Below are 19,429 nucleotides of genomic sequence, written 5' to 3'. Positions count from 1 at the left end.
ACTCTCGAGGGCCACTTGGGGGCCACCATGAGAACTCTGTGATCTGACAATCGCACCCTGTGAAGCACAGGCAACAACAGGGGGATCGGAGGAAACGCATACAGGAGCGCTCTCGGCCAGATGTTGGCGAGAGCGTCCATCCCAAGTGGCGCACTGGCCTCTGCCAGGCTGAACCACAGAGGACAATGAGTTGTGCCCTCTGAGGCAAACAGATCTACACGGGCTACCCCGTACCGATCCCAAATCAGCTGCACCACCTGGGGGTGCAATCTCCACTCCCCAGAGGGCAGTCTCTGACGAGACAGATAATCTGCCACAGAGTTTACTCTGCCTGGCAGGTGCATTGCCCTCATCGAGGGAAATAGAGGATAAGCCCATGTCCACAGTCGCTGGGCTTCCCTCAGGGACTCCAGAGACCTGGTCCCTCCTAGATGATTGACATGATACACCACTGAGGTGCTGTCTGTCCGAATGAGCACATGCTTCCCCCTGAGAAAGGGTAAGAAGTGCTTCAGCGCCAAGGAAACAGTCCGGAGTTCTAACACATTGATATGGCGTCCTCTCCACCGAGAGCACCATACCCCCTGGACTGACCTCTTCTGCCATACCGCGCCCCAACCTTGAGGCGAGGCATCTGTTGTCACTACCTCTCGTCTCGCCGGGACTGAGCCGAGAGGAACCCCATGCAGCAGGAATGCATTGTCCCGCCACCGGCGGAGATAACCAAGGCACCTGCGAGTGACTCTGACCTTGACCCCCCTGTGTAGACAGGGGTCCATGCGAAGGCCATTGAACCACCTCTGTAGTGGGCGTAGATGTAACAGCCCAAGAGGAGTGATCGCTGAGACTGAGGTCAGCATGCCAAGCAGTCTGAGCCATGTTAGGACAGTCAACATTGCCCCCAGGCGGAAAGACCGCAGGAGGTTGTGTATCTTTTCTACCCTCTGTGTAGTCGGTCGCGCCTGCATCGATACCGATGCTAGGGACATGCCGATGAAGGTGGTCTGTTGTGTCGGAACCAACGAGCTCTTCCCGAGGTTCACCGACATGCCCAGTGCCTCGATGTGAGCGAGGACCCTGGATGTCACCCGTTCCGCCTCCCTGAAAGAGGGGGCGCAAATGAGCCAATCGTCGAGGTAGGGAAGTATCTTCACTCCTGACAAGCACAGCGATGTTAAGGCTGCCCTCATACACCTTGTGAAGATGCGGGGAGCTAGAGACAAGCCGAACGGCAGAACGGCAAACTGGTAGACTTGGCCTTGAAAGGCAAAGCGGAGGTATTTTCTGTGCTCTGGGTGTATAGGCACATGAAAATACGCGTCCTTGAGATCTATTGAGGTGAACCACTCCCCCTGTGTGATCGTCTGCAGGACGTCGATTGTGCGAAGCATCCGAAACGGAAGGACCTTGAGGTACACGTTCAACCTTCTTAGGTCTAGTATAGGCCTGAGAGACCCGTCTTTCTTTGGGATGAGAAAGTAAGTTGAGTAGAACCCCTCGTTCTGTGAACGTGGGTGAACTACTGTTATGGCTCGTTTGTCCAAGAGCTTGGCCACCTCTTGGGCCAAACACTGGGCCTTCACGGGGTCTGTGACCGAGGTCACCCTGACCCCTGAAGGTGGTGGGGGTCGGCGGCGGAACTGCAACCTGTAAACTTGAGACATTGTTGTCAAGACCCATGCATCCTTGGCATGGTCTGCCCAATAATTCAGGTGCTGCTGTGAAAATCTTCCCGCCGCCGGCCCCCGACCCTCAGGCTGTGCCTGGAGGGTTATTTGGGGGCTTGGGGGGGCGCTGGTTATGCCATTGCCCACGCTGGGGCTGGCGAGGTGGGCGCCGCCCACCTCTGGACTGATGTTGCCATCTGCCTGCAGCCGCCTGGTCCCGTTGCCAGGGCTGCGGCTGAGGATTCAAGTAGCCTGAGCGTCGCGGGTCCCGCGCGCCACGTGGCTTAGAGGGTCGAACAGGGGGGGCCATCATGCCTCTACCCCGTTGACCCCAGGCTTCTGAAGCCTGTCGTGACTGCTGCCTACGTTCTAGTGCTTTGTCTGCCTCTGGCCCAAACAACTGGCCCGGCACAACAGGGAGCTTCCGCAGCGCCTTTCTGCATTCGTCAGACATAGGCGCCTGAGCAAGCCACACCTGACGTCGTGTCACGACCAGGGTGGACATCAAACGGCCAAGTTCACTTGACATTAAGCCGAAGGTCTCAAGAGCCACATCGTTAATGTCGCCCAACTCACTCCCTGGTTGCCCACTCTCTAAAATCTTGGACTGGGCGAGGAGGAGCACAGAGAGAGAGTTCCCCATACGGGCCATGCAGGCAGCGGAATCATATGCCTTTGATAGGAGGCCATCAGTGACCCGGCACTGCGAGCTGGGACAGCGGGCTGTGTTCTTCAGTGCCTCATCTGGAGGGAGAACCAGCGCCGCAATGCACTGGTCCACAGGAGGTATGTGAACCAGTCCATGTTTTTCTGCCTCACTCATGGAGGCCAGGGCTCTTGCATCCTTGCCTCGGTGGGCAGGTGCGCCTGGATCAGCCCAACACTGCTTCAGCTGACTTAAGTAGTGAGGCGAGGGTGGGACAGCAAAGGGTGGAGCCACAGCCACCCGTCGGAAGAACGGGTTACTCACCACCTGAGCGGCCGGTGGCTCATCCAAACCGACCTTAGCCAGGGCAGCACGCAGCGTTGCACGCAATGTGCAGGGCCCGTCTCCCAGCTCAGTGCTTCCCGAGCTCCTGCGGGAAGTCTCTGAGCCATCCTCAGCCTGCACACTCCCAGGCTGGGGAGTACCATGAGACCCCTGGTCGGGGAAAGGGTCGTACCTGGGGCTATAACCCCCGTCATGGAACATAGAGTCTGAAGCTGCAGTTGACAGGACGTCAGCATTGTCTTCCTCCAACTCCCAGGCCGCCTGGTGTGGAGGAGGTGCTGGAGGCAGGCGAGGCAGTGGCTGCACCATTGCCATTAAGGCGTTCTACTTCAGCTCGCAAATCGTCCATCTCATGGCGATATGGAGCTGTGCCAGTTGCCGCCGACTTCCTCGGGTCAGGGTCACCGCAAGACCTGCGCTTGCGCTTTTCCCTCCCACCGGAAGGGACCCCAGAGGGTGGAAGGTCTCCCCCTTTGTACAGGAGGTTCTCCACCTCACGCAGCCTGGCCTGTCTCACAGAGAGTGGCAGGATGCTACAATTCATGCATGCCTGGTCAGTCAGAGCTTCCTTAAGATGACCGATACCCAAGCATGATGGACACAATTCATGGCCGTCCTCGACCTGAAGGTGAACCTTGCAGGACGAACACTCCATATCAAGTCAGTTGTGTAGCCAGGCAATACCAGCGAGAGCTGCACACCACAAGTGTAGCTAACCAGACAGGCTAAAGTAGCTTGCTGTTAGCTTATCAGGCTAGGAAATCTGAATACTAACCAGAACGTCCAGCAGATCTGATACTCACCTTCAACAGTTTAGAACAGCTTAAATGTCAATCAGGTGTTTAACCAGGCAATCCTAGCGAGAACTGTGCAGCCACAGTACGCGTCAGGAACTTCCAGTACCTTTAATGAATTGATTATTATTATTATTTTTAATCAATTTTTTTTTTTTTAATTAATTTAACTTTTTAATTAATTTAACTTTTAATTAATCAAACAAGCTATTATAGCTAGGTAAATCAGGCGAGTGCTGTGGGCAGCCCACAGCACGCGACCGACACCCAGTGTGGAGGAATCACTATCACAACACTCTGTGTAAGACAGTGTGTGTGTAGCTGGTGAACGAGCCACGCTCGAAAATCCTCCCGATAGATAAAGAAAGAGAGGAGGAGATAGTTTGACAACCACAGCCTTAAGAGGGCAATAAATTGCGCTCTCGACAACAGTCACAGGCAGGATGTCAACTCACCAAACAACACGTAGTGTCTCACTCTCTTTGGACCTGCAAAACAAAGAACCGATGCACGGATTCTCCGGAGCAATACCTACCCGCGATGCACGCCAGGTAGCGAGAAGTTCAAAGAGGCCGCGCGCAGGCTATCATGTGCTTATGTAACCGGGACGGCGGACGCACAGGTAGCCTACGCGTCACATGACTTTGTTTATATAAATACTCGACCTGCGCGGAGCGCGAGAGGCATTATTCACTACTGTAACTGCCTACTGGCAGTCAGGAGGGAATGAAACAGAACAATGTGTCAACATAGAATTTACAGGAGTATCACTGTTGTCCTTGTGTAAGATGAAAATGTTTCATGTACTTACAGTGGACATCTATAAAGACAACTGACGAGGTTAAGTTTCCGTATTCATTTGAAGATTGACAATGGTACGTCCCGCTGTCCTTAGAGCTGATGGAGGAGAAGTTATACGTTTCATTTGGTCCCTGATCCAGTGTTGTGTTCTCCTTGTACCAGATGTACAATTCTGTCGGGTTGGCATCACTTTCACAAGTCAGAGTCACTGGACTACCCTCCTTTATCACAGCAGAGGGTCTCACTGATAACGAAACCTTCTTTGGACCATCTGCAGAATGTGATATTAACACAGATTATATTATAATAAGTCAGAGTCACTGAGCTGCCCTGCTTTACTACACCAGACAGACTCACAGACACTGAGGGGTTCTTCGGGCATCTGGAGAGAAACACAACTCACCCATTTTTGGTTTAAACCTTCTTACCATACTCATAATACTGGTTCTCTATTTAGTGTAAAACAGTGTACACCCAAGACCATAATATACCTGTTTACCACTGTTGGTAAAATGAAGATGTTTTATTTACTTACACTGGACATCTATAAAGATGAAGGATGAGTTTAAGTGTCCATATTCATTTGAAGATTGACAATGGTACGTCCCACTGTCATTAGAGCTGATGGAGAAGAGGTTATAGGTTTCATCTGGTCCCTTATACAGTGTTATGTTCTCCTTGTACCAGGTGTACAATTCTTTCGGGTTGGCATCACTTTCACAAGTCAGGGTCACTGGACTACCCTCCTGTATCACAGCAGAGGGTCTCACTGATAATGAAGCATTCTTCGGACCGTCTGTAGAACATGATATCAACACATATTTAAACTAGATAAAGTGCTCCTCGGAGCACAGGTCTCCGCCAGGTCAGATACGTTATTGTGGCCTCCTGGTGGCGCTATGATAGGCCAATGTGAAAAGGGTGCCATTTATTCTTAGGTCGTTCACGGCAATCGGACACTGCATTCATGTTTTGAGGCATTTTGTTCCAAAAATGTGTTTTGCTAAATTAGACCTGCTGGTGGCGCTATAACAGGCCAATGTGAAAAGGGTGGCATTTCTTCCTCGGCCTAGTGGGAATGTGCGTGTGAAATGTCACGGAATTCGCACGCTGCGTTCATGGTTTGAGGCAGTTTGTTCAAAACGGACCAATCCTGCAAACTTTGGATGGCAACCTTAACCAATAAGGATGGAATATGGGAAATCGGACAGATCAGGGTTGATCACATGACTATAGAGATACTGTGTACCGATTTGCATGACGTTTGGTTAAAAACTGTAGGAATAATGTGAAAAAATGGGTTTTGCACAAATCGGCCTCCTGGTGGCGCTATAACAGGCCCATGTGAAAAATTTGAGGCAGAGGTTCTGAATTGGCATCCAGGGAGTGTGTGTGCACAGTTTCGCAGCGACCGGGCCAACGGTGCCGGAGATTTGGTGGTAACACACGGACACACGGACGGACGGACACACGGACGGACACACGGACGGAGGGTAAAACATACTCTCTCGCCATGCCTTACGGCCTGGCGGAGACAATTAAAATCTCACTCTCTCTTTGTACCCCTTGTCTTTTGATGGATACTAGCTTACTCTGCAGATATAGCATATGTTGGATACTTGCTGACACGTTTTTATGTTTTTGTCACACATTGTTTAATGTCATGTTATTTAGATTATATTTTTTGATTGATTGTTTTTTTTTTAGATAGTATGTTGTTTGGGTAGTTAAGAGTATCTGCTAATGCCTAAAGCGTAATTATAAATACTAGACCATACCCGGTCGGCGCAGCGCATCCGTGGGGGGATATGCGCACATGATCTGGCAACCCGGGAGGCAGTTCGTCCCATAGCTGGGCAGCCCCGTAACCACGGCGACAGTGTTTGACACAAAAACGCTAATAAGAAGCTGAGATTTGATGAAATTGAAAAACGGGCTTCACAGTTGCGTTCAGATGGTAATGGTCAATGGCTGTGTGCAAAATCAGAGCAATTGGTCCAGCCAGTGAGGAGAACCCGGTATCTTCACTCACGTACTCACCACTACTACAGAGGTTACTAGAATTATAGTAGGATATGTTATTTTTATATTGTGTGGGCAAGCTTGCTGCAGGCTATTTGAACACCTGGGGTGTGTTAATCCAGATGGGCAGTTGTTGTTCAGACTGATTAGCTTGAGTGTGTGGGTTGTGGGGGGGATCAAAAATAGTTGACAATTAGATTTAAGCAATTTGTTCATACCTTGTCATGTATTAAAACTTATTTCACTCACATTTGACAGTGATATGGGTGCTGGTAGATATCTTTACTCCCATCTCATTCTTTGCTTAACAGACATGCAAAATCTACTCACATCTGACGGTGAGAGTTTCTGTGGGACCTGCTAGATCATCTTTAACAGCACAGGAGTATTCTCCTGCATCCTGACTGCCGACTGTGTCTAGAACCACATAGTTCTGTTTTTGGCTCTCATTGTGGTTTAGAACCTGTCCATTCTGGTACCAGATATAGACGGGGTAGATAGGCAGAGAACAGTTGGTCTTACAGGTCAGAGTCACATTCTGTCCTTCTACCACTTTGGAAGGCGTAATCGTCACCCGCAGACCTAGAGGGTGCCATGAATTAAAAAAAGAAAGCTCTTTAAACGAACATTTTGCTAATAAACATAATTAACAGTTTATAATGCACTTATAAGTCTGTGTAAGGTAAGCTTATTGTTGTTAATAAGACTATATAAGTGTTAATAATAGCATTGTAAACATATATTGCTAGATTATAAGAAACTTTTAAACGGGTTTAAGAAATGCGTTCTTATTGCTGGACCACACATGGACAAATGACAACATCAACTTGCGACTGCCATTGCCCCCCTTGAGTAAAAGTTTTAATTATTAATTATAGAGGGCAATTACAGTGTATTAAGGCATATAAGGCTGATTAGCTAGTGATCCTTTTAACAAAAAACCTACTCACATCTGACAGTGAGAGTTTCATCAGGAGCTCTGACATCCTCTAGACCTTTGACAGCACAGGAGTATTCTCCTGCATGATGACTGCTGACTGGGTCTAGAACCACATAGTTCTGTTGTCCCTCTGTGAGGGTTAGAGCCTGTCCATCCTGGTACCAGATGTAGGTGGAGTTGTCAGTCAGAGAACAGTCGGTGTTACAGGTCAGTGTCACCATCTGTTCTTCTGTCACTGTGGGAGGAGTCATCTTCAGCCACAGGTCTAGAGGGTGTCATAATTAAAAGAAAAAAGCAATCATTGATTAATTAATTACCGTATACTCTTTCCTAAAAAAAAACATGATGATAATTGTAGTCACAATTTCAGGCCATCTCCGCCAGGAGGCACACCCAAATAATAATACTTCCAAAATGTGTCTGTCTCTCTCTCTCTCTCTCTCTCTCTAAAATGTTGCGTACTGTGTTTTTTTTTTTTTGTGGCGAGTGTTGTTCTGTTGGCAAGTCGCAAACATTGTGATGAAAAAACACCTTTAATGAAAAAGTTACCTTTGACAACCAATGTGACTCCAGGTTCACCAACATATTTCCCTTCTCGTATGTTGGTTATGAACCTGAACATGTAATCTGCTGAATCAGTCTCTCTCAGGTCTCTAATGGTCAGGGTACAGCTGCTGCGTCGTTTGACACAATGGTAATCCACACGACCTGCATACTGAGAGTCCAGAAACAGATCCAAAGGTCCTTTAGACTCCCGTTTAGTGAACCAGTAACTGTTTATGATGTCGGCTGTGACAGTGTCATAGGCAGGGTAAAGGTCACGGTCATGATAATGAAATGAAGGAAAACGATGATTTGAATAAGAAGTGGATCGGAAACTGGATGGGTAACTGTAGGTGCATCTTATTTTCACAGTTGATCTCTTAATGGCGCACAAAGGAGGAGAGGTGTAGGTTACTCTCCATTCATCTGTAACACAGAACATATCATAATCATAATCATAATCATAAAATCAGGACAGGAGATGTTTCTTTGCTTGACCACATTGTCAATGTGACAAATAGGATCTGGATCTTAGTACTATGGTTAAGGTAGGCCTACAATGGTTTTGGATAATGAGGTTTTGGACTTTTCAGAACAGTTAGTGGTGACCTGCATCATTGTCTACATACCCACTGAGCATTTTTCGGGCTATTAGAAGTCTAAAATATGTCCAAACGGTTAGGCTAAAACCGGGTTATAACTGGTCTAAAAATGATTTTTTTTTTCAATGGCTAGGCTTAGCAACGTCATTTCAACCGTTATATATAGACGGTCTATATATAGACGCTTAAAAACAGCTAATCAACGTAGGCTAAGCCTAGCCATTGAAATAACTTTCACTTTTAGGCCAGTTATAACACGGTTTTAGACGTCTAAGACCCGTCAATGGCTCACTGGGAACCAATTCGCTCTGAACCCCAATTATGGATGGCAATGCTACAGTATGTGACCGAGTTCTGGAGCTACAATGAAGGGGGAGGTCACAGATGGGGCTACTTGAGAAACTAACCTACAGTCTTTTTTTTTTCATTCATTTGTATGCTGAGTATCAGGACACAGGTCACAACTAAATAAAAGTGTGATTTGAGATTCAATAAATAAACATCACAACTTAGAAAAATCCTACTCACTGTTGCCGGTGAGAGTTTCTTCGGGACGTCTGACTTCCTCACAGTAGTCTAGTCGGGGCCAAAGAAAAAAATCACAAAGATGAATTAACTTACTGCTCTTATGTGTTTCTGTACGTGTGACAGTCAGAATTGTAGCAGGTAAACTACTCCCCCGTGAAATAATTACCTTTGACAATCAGTTTGACCCCAGGTTGACCAGTATATTCTCCCGTTGGTACGTTTGTTATGAACTTAAACTTGTATTCTGCCGAATCAGCGTCTCTCAGGTCACTAATGGTCAGGGTACAGCTGCGGTCCAATTCATCACAATGGTACTGCACACGACCTTCATACTCAGAGTCCTGTTTCAGGTCTACAGGTTCATCAGCCTCATCTGTTTTAGTAAACCAGAATCTGTCTGTGACTTTATAATCGTTATCAGATGGGTAACTGTAGGTGCAGTGAATGTGCACAGTTGATCCTCTACTGATACACACAGTGTGAGAGTTGTAGGTTACTCCCCAGACAGCTGTAACACAGAACATAATCATAATCATAAAGTCATTATAGGACAGGAGACTTTATTTGAGAGGGACAATATATATTAATGAACAATACAATACATTTAAAAAACAGCACAATACAGTGCAATTAAGAAGTATATGTTTCTTTGCTTGCTAGAGGCCCCCATTATTAGTTCATGAGACAAACAGGATGTTAAAGGACGACACCCATTTTCAACCTGTCTTCATATAATTGGTCCTCACTAATACTCATTATAAAATGTTGGATACTGAGGCCGTGACCTTACATAAACTTTCACCATTATACTGTAAACGCTGTGTACAGTAAAATGCACACCACCTACGTAGATGCACTGTGGCGCGATAGTTTAGCTAACAACACTGTAGAGCTCAAGACCCTGATGCTAGATATGAGAGTGTGGAGGGCAGCGATCCAGGAGTACGGAGTTGGTGTTGGCTAGAGCGTTCTCTCGCATCGCATCGTACACACTGTAAACTAAACTACTGCCTCAGTTCAATGAGTTCAAAGTGAAGAAAGTTCAGTCAGATAACTCATGAATAGATTGAATAACGTTTTATATTTACTTCACATATCAACCTTCAGTGACAGTGAGAGGAGCAACACGTGAGGTGAGCTTAAATAAACCACCAAATAGTTCAGCTGCTTGACACATCACAGTTACATAAACCACAATAGTGTTGCATGTGCGTGAAACTTCTCGAGTATAGCTGCCTAGCTCACAAGCTACGCATGAATTTACAATAAGCTATATATTATGCATACATTACATAGCATAAGCATAGGGCAACATTTTTACCTTGCACTATCTGTGACCTTGACCTTCTTGGACGAAGATAGACTGTATAGATTATTACATTACAAGATGAATACTAAAATTAAAGGCATTATAATTTGTTTGAGTAGAGCTCAAATTAATTCAGGTTGAGAAACTAACCTACAGTCTTTTTAATAAATGTGTATGTTGAATATCAGGAGAGGACACATGTTTTTTTATAGATTTTCTTTCTTGTCTTTTTTTTTAAATTATTATTATATAAAGTCAATTCAGAGGTGAAGTCAGTGTGTGCGGACTACTTTTATCAGGAACAGTCACAAACAAAAATCAATCTGTAATTTGAGATTCAATGCCTGAAAGGCACAAGTTAACAAAAATGTACTCACACTTGACGGTGAGAGTTTCTCCAGGACTTTTGAGATTTTCGTGACCTTTGAGAGCACAGGAGTAGGCTCCTGCATCCTGACTGCTGACCGAGTCTAGAGTCTCATCCTTCTCTCTAGTCTCTTTTAGAAGCTGTCCATTCTTGTACCACATGTAGGTGGGGTTGTCATCCCAATAACAGCTGTTTTGACAGGTCAGTGTCACCTTCTGTTCTTCTGTAACTGTGGAAAGAGTCATCGTCACCCGCAGGTCTAGAGGGTGCCATGAATAAATAAAAAACAAAATTATGATTGTAGTCAAAATAGATTAATACATTTACACTGATGTATGTTTCTGTTTATGTTCAACACCACTTGTGACAGTAAGAATTGTACCAGGTAAACTACTCCCCATGAAAAAGTTACCTGTGACAGTTAATTTGACTCCAGGGCGACCAGTATATATCCCACTCCCATCTGGTTTGTTTATGATGAACCTAAACTTGTAATTTGTTGAATCAGTCTCTCTTAGGTCTCTAATAGTCAGTGTACAGCTCCTGCGCTGTCAGTCACAATGGTCCTCCACACGATCTTTATACTGAGAGTCTTGTTTCAGGTCTAAAGGTTCTCCAGCCTCCCTTTTAATATACCAGAAACTGTTTGTGACTTCGTAACCTGCGTTGGATGGGTAATTGTAGGTGCAGCTTATCTCCACAGTTGATCTCTTAACGGCGCACATAGAGCGAGGGTTGTAGGTTACTCCCCAGCCATCTTGACCATGTATCACTGTAACACAGAACATAATCAGAATTATTATAACTAGACCATACCCGTCGGGGGATATGAGCACTCAAAGTGCAGTTTGGGTTATGCGCTGTGCACACACAGACAGTATTCACCTGTTTCCTAGGCTGTGTGTTTTCCACTTCCTGTCGATTTGATCCAATGAAATCCAATGCAACTGGTCAGATGACCAATGATATCCAATGAAATCGACAGGAAGTGGAAAACACACAGCCTAGGAAACAGGTGAATATCAGGGATGGAAAGTGACTGTTGGTACCTGCAACAGTTCCAACACACACACACACACACACACACGCGCGCGCACGCACGCGCACGCGCACACGCACACGCACACGCACACACACACACTGGCGGACGGACCCGCACGTGTCCCGTCACCACGGCCTGGACCCACAGTGAACACACACACACGGACCCACAGTGTCAACCCACACACGCGAACCCACAAAGACAGACACACACACACGCACGCGCGCGCGCGCACACACACACACACACACACACACACACACACACACACACACACACACACACACACACACACACACACACACACACAGACAGACAGACAGACAGACAGACAGACACACAGACACACAGCACGCGCGCGTCCCATTTGATCATTCATCCCATCGATCGGGGGGCCAACCCCAACCAATAGAATACCCATTGAATTTGGGTAAAGTGAAAAACAGGCTTCCTCACAGTGGCCATTTGCTAATGATGAATGGACATGTGCAAGTGCAGAGCAATAGCTTCAGGCATTGAGGAGAACCAAGCATCAGACAGACAGACTGACATTCCGTTAATTATATGTAGGATAAACACCTCTTGAGTCTGCCCCGACATCAGCTAATAGGGATCCTTCTAAATCAATAAACAAACAAACAAACAGTCTTCAGTGGAAGAGACCTGATTTAAAATCATACAACAGACTAACGGACGGTTGCTCTTTAAAACTTTTCAAGTTTTCAAAAGTATAAAAATCTTTTGAAAATAGCAGATCTACAAGCTCACATGTGTCGCGATGCGACGCATTGTGAGCTTGTAAATCAGCTTTTTTCTAATGGCTGAAATGTATATAGCGCTGAAGTGGTTACTGTATGTTGGGGGGGGGGACGGGGGCCTGGCCCAAAGCAGATGTAGATGCTGTAAATGACCACCAACCGAAGGGTTTTGATTACTTACTATACAGTTATAGTGTTCATCTTTATTGATTGATGATTGTTTATCCACCTTTGTGATGCCATGGGTTGTGTTGTATTTGCTAGTTTTGACTGTATTGTGTATGTGTGGTTTACAAAAAGGTCCACTAGGTGGTAGAGTTTCCCCACTTTTTCTGTGCTTTCAGTCACTATAGTCACGTTGTGGAGATCTCGCTGGAGTTTCTATAAAACCAAGATGGCGGCAGCCAGTGCAAAACAAACTCTTGTCAGAGATAAATGTATAAATAATAAGTTCTATTTCATGTTTAACACCCCTTGGAAGGCGGATTGAGGTTTGTGAGATGAGCATTTCATAGTTTGCCAAGAGTGTACGTTTATTTCCAGTTAAAAAGATCGTTTTTTGTTGCTTTAATGTTTACACTAATGCCAAATGAATGCAACAGCCTTATGTCTTATGTCTACTTAAGGTTTAGGTTTGTTTACAAAGTTTAATTTCATGCCTATGCCTTTGTTGTCCCAAGATGGCTTATTTGTACCATTGAGAAGTATATAATTTATTTGTTTATTGTCAATTTCATGCTTATTTGGATATCCGTTTGTGTTATTTGGTCAACTGTTTGTTGAATGACTATTGTATTTTGTGACTTGACGTCCATTGTATATTTTGTCATATTTTTCTATAGTTTTCACGGTGCTACGGAGAGAATAAAAGAGCATCAGTATGAAACTACTGTCTCATCATTACCCATACTTACAAGGGCGAGGGGCAGTTACAGATGCGGTCATGACAGAGGCTCTCTCTTTTTTTCTTTTTTTCCCCTCAATATTTATTCATGGGCTTTTATGCCTTTATTTGACAGGACAGTATGCTGACAGGAAATGGGGAGAGAGATGGGGGGTTGACACGCAGTAAAGGCCGTCGGGATCGGGAGTCGAACCCGCGACACACTGTCAGGCTAGGTGCCCAGACGGTTACGCCAACCGTCCGGGCCCAGAGAGACTCTCTTGAGTGTACTTGGGGTCACACCCGGCTCACATTCCAAGAGACGGGTTTATGCACAACTACGGGGCCAAATGCAGCACTCTTTAATAGCAGGGGTTCTCAAAGTGGGGTCCGGAGACCCCCTAACAGACTAACGGACGGTTGCTCTTTAAAACTTTTCAGTGATCTAACAATAAACCACACAGATAAACATGCCCTCCATCTTTCTGTGATTTTTTTTTTGTATGCATCATTATGATATCACATCATCACGTCACAACAGCTCCTCACATGTTAAAGGTGAAGTAAGTGATATTTTGGGGTATTTTTTTGTTTTGTTAAAAAGGTTAGAGTACTGTATTCTGATAGTAATCATTGCCACAGAGCGTTTGTTTGGTCACAGGGGTCTCTCCAGCTCTTTAGTAAACAGAATAGTACATTTTCAGGTAGGTGACAAAGTTTAAGCCAATCAGGAGAGGGCACTGAAAATGCATTTTCTGTTTAATAAAGAGCTGGAGAGACATGGGAGACTCCTTTTACTGAACAAACACTCCATAGCGATGAGTACTACAGAATATATAGAGCTATTTAACACTTATTTTAACCAAAGTAAATCTCTTACCCTACCTTTAATCTGAAATACAGAGAATGAAGGAACAAACTTCCAAAACCTTTAATAAATGTAAATGTACAATACCTGGTAGAGTCAAAAGGAAGGAAGGAATGTGTAATACGAATGGAAAAGATAACCAATACCCATCACCAATAGCTAGACCGCACGATAACAGCGAAAGTCAGCACAGGAAATCATCACGGCATTGATGTTTTTTTACTGTTAGTACTATTTATACAGTCATAAGACATTATTAGTCTTTTCAATAAAATAACGTATGAAAGTGAATGAATAAATGGTAAATGGTGCATTTATATACAGTAGTGCCTTTATCCAATTATCCAAAATTGTATTACATTCACGCACGCACGCACGCACGCACGCACGCACGCACACACACACACACACACACACACACACACACACACACACACACACACACACACACACACACACACACACACACACACACACACACACACACACACACACACACACACACACTAATGTTTACTTACATGTGTTGCAGGATGTGGCTTCATTGCTTGCTACCCAGCCCACCACCACTGTGGGTTTGCTGCCGTTCCTCTGACACTCAGAGATGGAGTGGTGGAAAAAAGTACTCACATTTTAAATGAAATTATAAAATAGAAGTAAAAGTCAAGTATCAAAATATACTTAAAGGGGTTCTAGGCAACTTCAGCGATCAAAAAAAGAAAAAAACTTCCACCCCTCCACTCCATCACCCCCCCCCCCCCTCCGCATGCGCATGTGCACACGGACGCGCGCACATGCACTTCATCACTCCAGCAGTTCTATCCAGCACTTCTAACGGTGTGCAACTTTGTTGACTATGATTCTGGAGAGGTTATGTTCTTTGTTTGAGTAATATCACTTGATCAATCCCTTTTTAACATTTAGTTTTAACATAAAATCAGTAATAAAAAGTAAAGATAAAAAACGCAGAGCGTGGACCGCGGTCGTGGCCGCACGCCACATCCGTGCAAGCGACACAGAAGTGCCTCTCTCTCGCAGTGGTGTAATGTAAACAAGTACATTTACTCAAGTACTGTACTGGGATCAGAGCGGAGCCCCGGGGGGGGGGGGGGGTATATAGACAGTATAGAGACTATTATGTGCTGTATCGGAATTAATCGGAATCAGATCTGTTTTGATGCTGCCTGATCGGATCGCCAAAACCTTGATCGCAGCACCTCAAAAAAAAAGAGGATATAACGATACCTGAAGCTGCTGGACAATGAGTGATGTACGTATATTATACATTTTGTAATAAAAATGGTGCATGTATCATGTGTTTATGGCATTGTTCATGTTTATAAACGAACGTATAGATAAAGTCGGATTTTGAACACACCCTCGCGCTGTTATTGGCTAGCTCATTATGCAGAATGTCCATTTCAAGTTTTCAAAAGTATAAAAATATTTTGAAAATAGCAGATCTACAAGCTCACAATATGTTGTGATGCGACGCATTGTGAGCTTGTAGATCAGCTTGCTTCAAATGGCCGAAATGTATATAGCGCTGAAGTGGTTACTGTATGTTTTGGAGTAGAAGTAAAAGTATTGGAAATTGGAAATACTCAAGTAAAGTACAAATACCTAAAAAATGTACCTAAGTACAGTACTTAAGTAAATGTACTTGTTACTTTCCACCACTGCAGGGATGTTCAAATACATTTATTGCAGAGAAGACAGATTGTACAAGCCAGAGCCAAGGACGGATAATTAGCCATTGGCCCAGTGGGGCCGGGACCCTTGGCTCTCAGGGGGGCAGGGGGCCATCATCTAAAAGATGATGGGCCATGGGGCTACTCCGTCCCTGGCCCAAAGCAGATGTAAATGCGGTCATGACAGACAGAGGCTCTCTTTTTTTTTTTTCTCAATATTTATTCATGGGCTTTTATGCCTTTATTTGACAGGACAGTAGGCTGACAGGAAATGGGGAGAGAGATGGGGGGTTGACACGGAGCAAAGGGCGTCGGGATCGGGAGTCGAACCCGCGACACACTGTCAGGCTAGGTGCCCAGACGGTTACGCCAACCGTCCGGGCCCAGAGACTCTCTCTTGAGTGTACTTGGGGTCACACCCGGCTCACATTCCAAGAGACGAGAGGGTTTATGCACAACTACGGGGCCAAATGCAGCACTCTTTAATAGCAGGGGTTCTCAAAGTGGGGTCCGGAGACCCCCAGGCTAAAGGGCATTCCAGGGGGTCCCCAGCTAAATTATTTGAATATAGCATTGATATCAGTTTAACCACTTTAACCGTAGTATATAATGTACATCGGCTATATGAAAAAATGGCTCACAAGGTGTCGCGATGCCACGCATTGTGTGCTTGTACCGTAGTACCTGTACAGTATGAGTAACAAATAAACCCTTCTTGATTATTGATTCATGCTTGGTGATAATGTCTCTATAAACAAATGTACACTCCAATATATTCCAGTGATACCCTGAACAGTTAGATATACATGAACACTTTTAATGTCCTGAACTGAAATAATAATAGTTGTAATATTTATTCCGTACACAAATTCACAAAAATAGTTATTATTCTACTTCCTTATTTTATGTATGTTTTTGTATTTCTTTTAAAGAATTTAACAGGATAGAGAAGTAGCTCTGCAATACAACAATAACAGATAAAGAACCAAAAATACAGCTGGATTAAAATAAAAATAAATGTTCTCTTTTCTTTTGTGTAGATTATTTTCACCATTGAGGATAAAAAATAAATTACAATATACTGGAGATCAGACCCATTACATTGATTATACATTCAAATATCTTTCAAATTAAAATTGTACAATTTATCACAATATCATTAAAATAGAAGCTATATAAGTCTTTCCATTTTCACAAAATCAAGACTTGCGGCTGCATAGCTTTACAATGCGGAAGAAGATACAGAGTATACAGACTGTTAACTTAATACATTTATACATAGATTTACCTCATTCCCATCGTTGATAAAGTTACTGAACAATAGAAGTACTACAGTAAAATGCGTACATTTGGGACTTAAAGAAGTATAAAACTTGTGTAATGCACTTTTAAATAAAACATTTTGGAAATGGATTACTGTTAGGTTATCAGATATTTATGTAAATAGGATGTGCCTACTATGTTTTGTTTAAAGACCTGAAGAAGCATCTGTGTCACATTTTCATTTGAGCTAAAAAGCATTATTTTACACCTTGGCTATTCAAAAATAGCAGATATACAAGCTCATACCGCGGCACCGAGTGCCGCGCTACGAGCTTGTATATCTGCTATTTTTTTTAAACCGTGAAAATGTGTGAAAATCTTTGAATATATATTGTTTAAAGCGAACATTTTTAACTCTATTCTTTGCTTCTGGGGGGTCCCTGGAACAAAATATTTTGAGATGGGGGTTGGCGGCCAAATACATATAAATTTGAGGGGTCCTTGACATGAAAAATTTTGAGAACCACTGATATAGAAACATACTTTTTTTTCAGAATTCTGTTGGGATTTAGAAGACATTTTGTAGAATCAGCCTCAGGTCTTAATGGGTTAAGGTTAAGGTAACAAGCCTGAATAGAATCGCTATTCACTCATTTCAGCATTTCTTTCACCAACAGTGACTCGTCATCTCACCCATCATAAATGTCCACTCTCATGGAAGGTGTGTAAGTGTTTGTCATTGAGGCCTTGACTGTAAAGTTACCGTCTCTGTGGGTGATGGGGCGCCCTGCCTTGTGTCTGACAAATGCGATCTCACTGTTGTAGTACATCTCACGATAAAGATTGTAATCGCAAGCTTTGTCCTTCGGAAAGAATCCTGCCGCAAACCAGTTGGAGTGAATGTGAAAGTTGTAGGGCACAGAAAACATGAAGGCAAATTTCTTGACTACACGCTTTGTCTCGGTATTGAAGAGACTGTAGGTGAAGACACCAACAGCACCCTTGGCGGCATACGGTGTCTTAGCGAACGCCAAAGCCGCCTCCATGTTGGGGCCAACATCAACTGGAAAGGGTATGGAGCTCGAGCCACTGGACATGTACACACTTAAAAGTAGGAAGAAAAAAGTAAGAATTTAGAGTAACTCATTAAAAAGATTAGAAATAACGTATTATAAAAAATAATAAAGTAGCCTACTTGGGGTCAGTGAGTTTGTGGGAGGTACAATGATTCTTAATCAGAATGTCGCACTCGCGATGAGTTGGAATGACGCGAGCGATCCAACTACCATCACTCACAGTGGCGCTTAAACATAATATATACATACATGTATATATCATAGACATGATGAGTGGAAGGTAATAGCCTGGGAAGAGAGAGTGCCAAGAAGATGTTATTCAAGGATCATGACATTTTGACTTCTTCTCACCCAGTGATTGCTTAATCTGATTTGTATTTCTTCATACATTAAAATATATATTACATATTGAGAAAAATTCCAAGGTTTCAGAGAACATTGCCCTTGAGCAACATGAATTTGCAGTCATGTTACAAATAAAACATTTGCACTGTGGACAAGTCAGTCAATTAAGTGTAAATCCACTTTTCGGATTTCGGATTCACTTAAATATTAATTTAGACTTTAAGAAGAATAAAAACATTCATTTGTTCTGAATGGACTGTTACTCTAACACATAGTATGCATCATCAAAAGGCAAATCACTGGTAAATGGACAGTAATGAAACTCCTCATTTGCAATTGAGCCTTTATTGGGGAGCTGGTTCTAGTTCATTTAGCCAGATCAAATAAATAAAGTAAATAACACCACAACACACATCTTCAGAATTCCCTGTTTACATGAAAGAAACAATGTTCTTACCTGGAATCAAAATGTAGCTGTCCGTATTCAGTTCTTGGAGAACTTACTATTATTTGAAGCAAATGACAAGAAATATATACTGTAACACCATAGGGCAGGGCCTTTTCCTGATAGGCCCTTCCTTTTTAAAACCAGCCAATTACCTTTGTCCGATAATTACATGGGCATATTAGGTATGCCCCACCCCACAAACCCTGGGGGGGGGGGGGGGGACGGACGGACAAATCAACCATTGGATGTGCCAGAATTTTCTTCAATTAAACAAAGACAAAACTGAAGTAATAGTTGTTGGAGTCAAGGCAGACAGATTAAAAGTCAGCGCCCATGGCCCCATGCATCTCCAATCTGAATGGAGCACGCAAGTATTATTGAGTATTTCCTTGCGCAGACCATTCTGATGAATAATGTAATGATAGTGGAGAAACAGGATGAAATTAGCCTTTTGAATGCGGCTGCGGCATAGTTGAATCCCTGAATGGGCA

The 19,429-nt window shown here is 44.0% G+C and overlaps 1 long non-coding RNA gene across 1 annotated transcript; it reads right to left on the bottom strand.

Moving 5' to 3' along the window:
- Nucleotides 1-17,421: 17,421 nt before the first annotated feature.
- On the bottom strand, nt 17,422-18,984 carry LOC311061146. Its single transcript, XR_014602373.1, has 3 exons — nt 18,948-18,984; nt 18,265-18,433; nt 17,422-18,173 (listed from the first exon to the last, which is right to left on the bottom strand). It is a non-coding gene; the product is annotated as an uncharacterized lncRNA (long non-coding RNA).
- Nucleotides 18,985-19,429: the final 445 nt, after the last annotated feature.

Source organism: Gymnoscopelus microlampas (genome assembly GCF_963454915.1).
Source record: "Gymnoscopelus microlampas genome assembly, chromosome: 2".
Taxonomy (NCBI): domain Eukaryota; kingdom Metazoa; phylum Chordata; class Actinopteri; order Myctophiformes; family Myctophidae; genus Gymnoscopelus; species Gymnoscopelus microlampas.
This window is presented reverse-complemented; position numbering and strand designations above follow the sequence as displayed.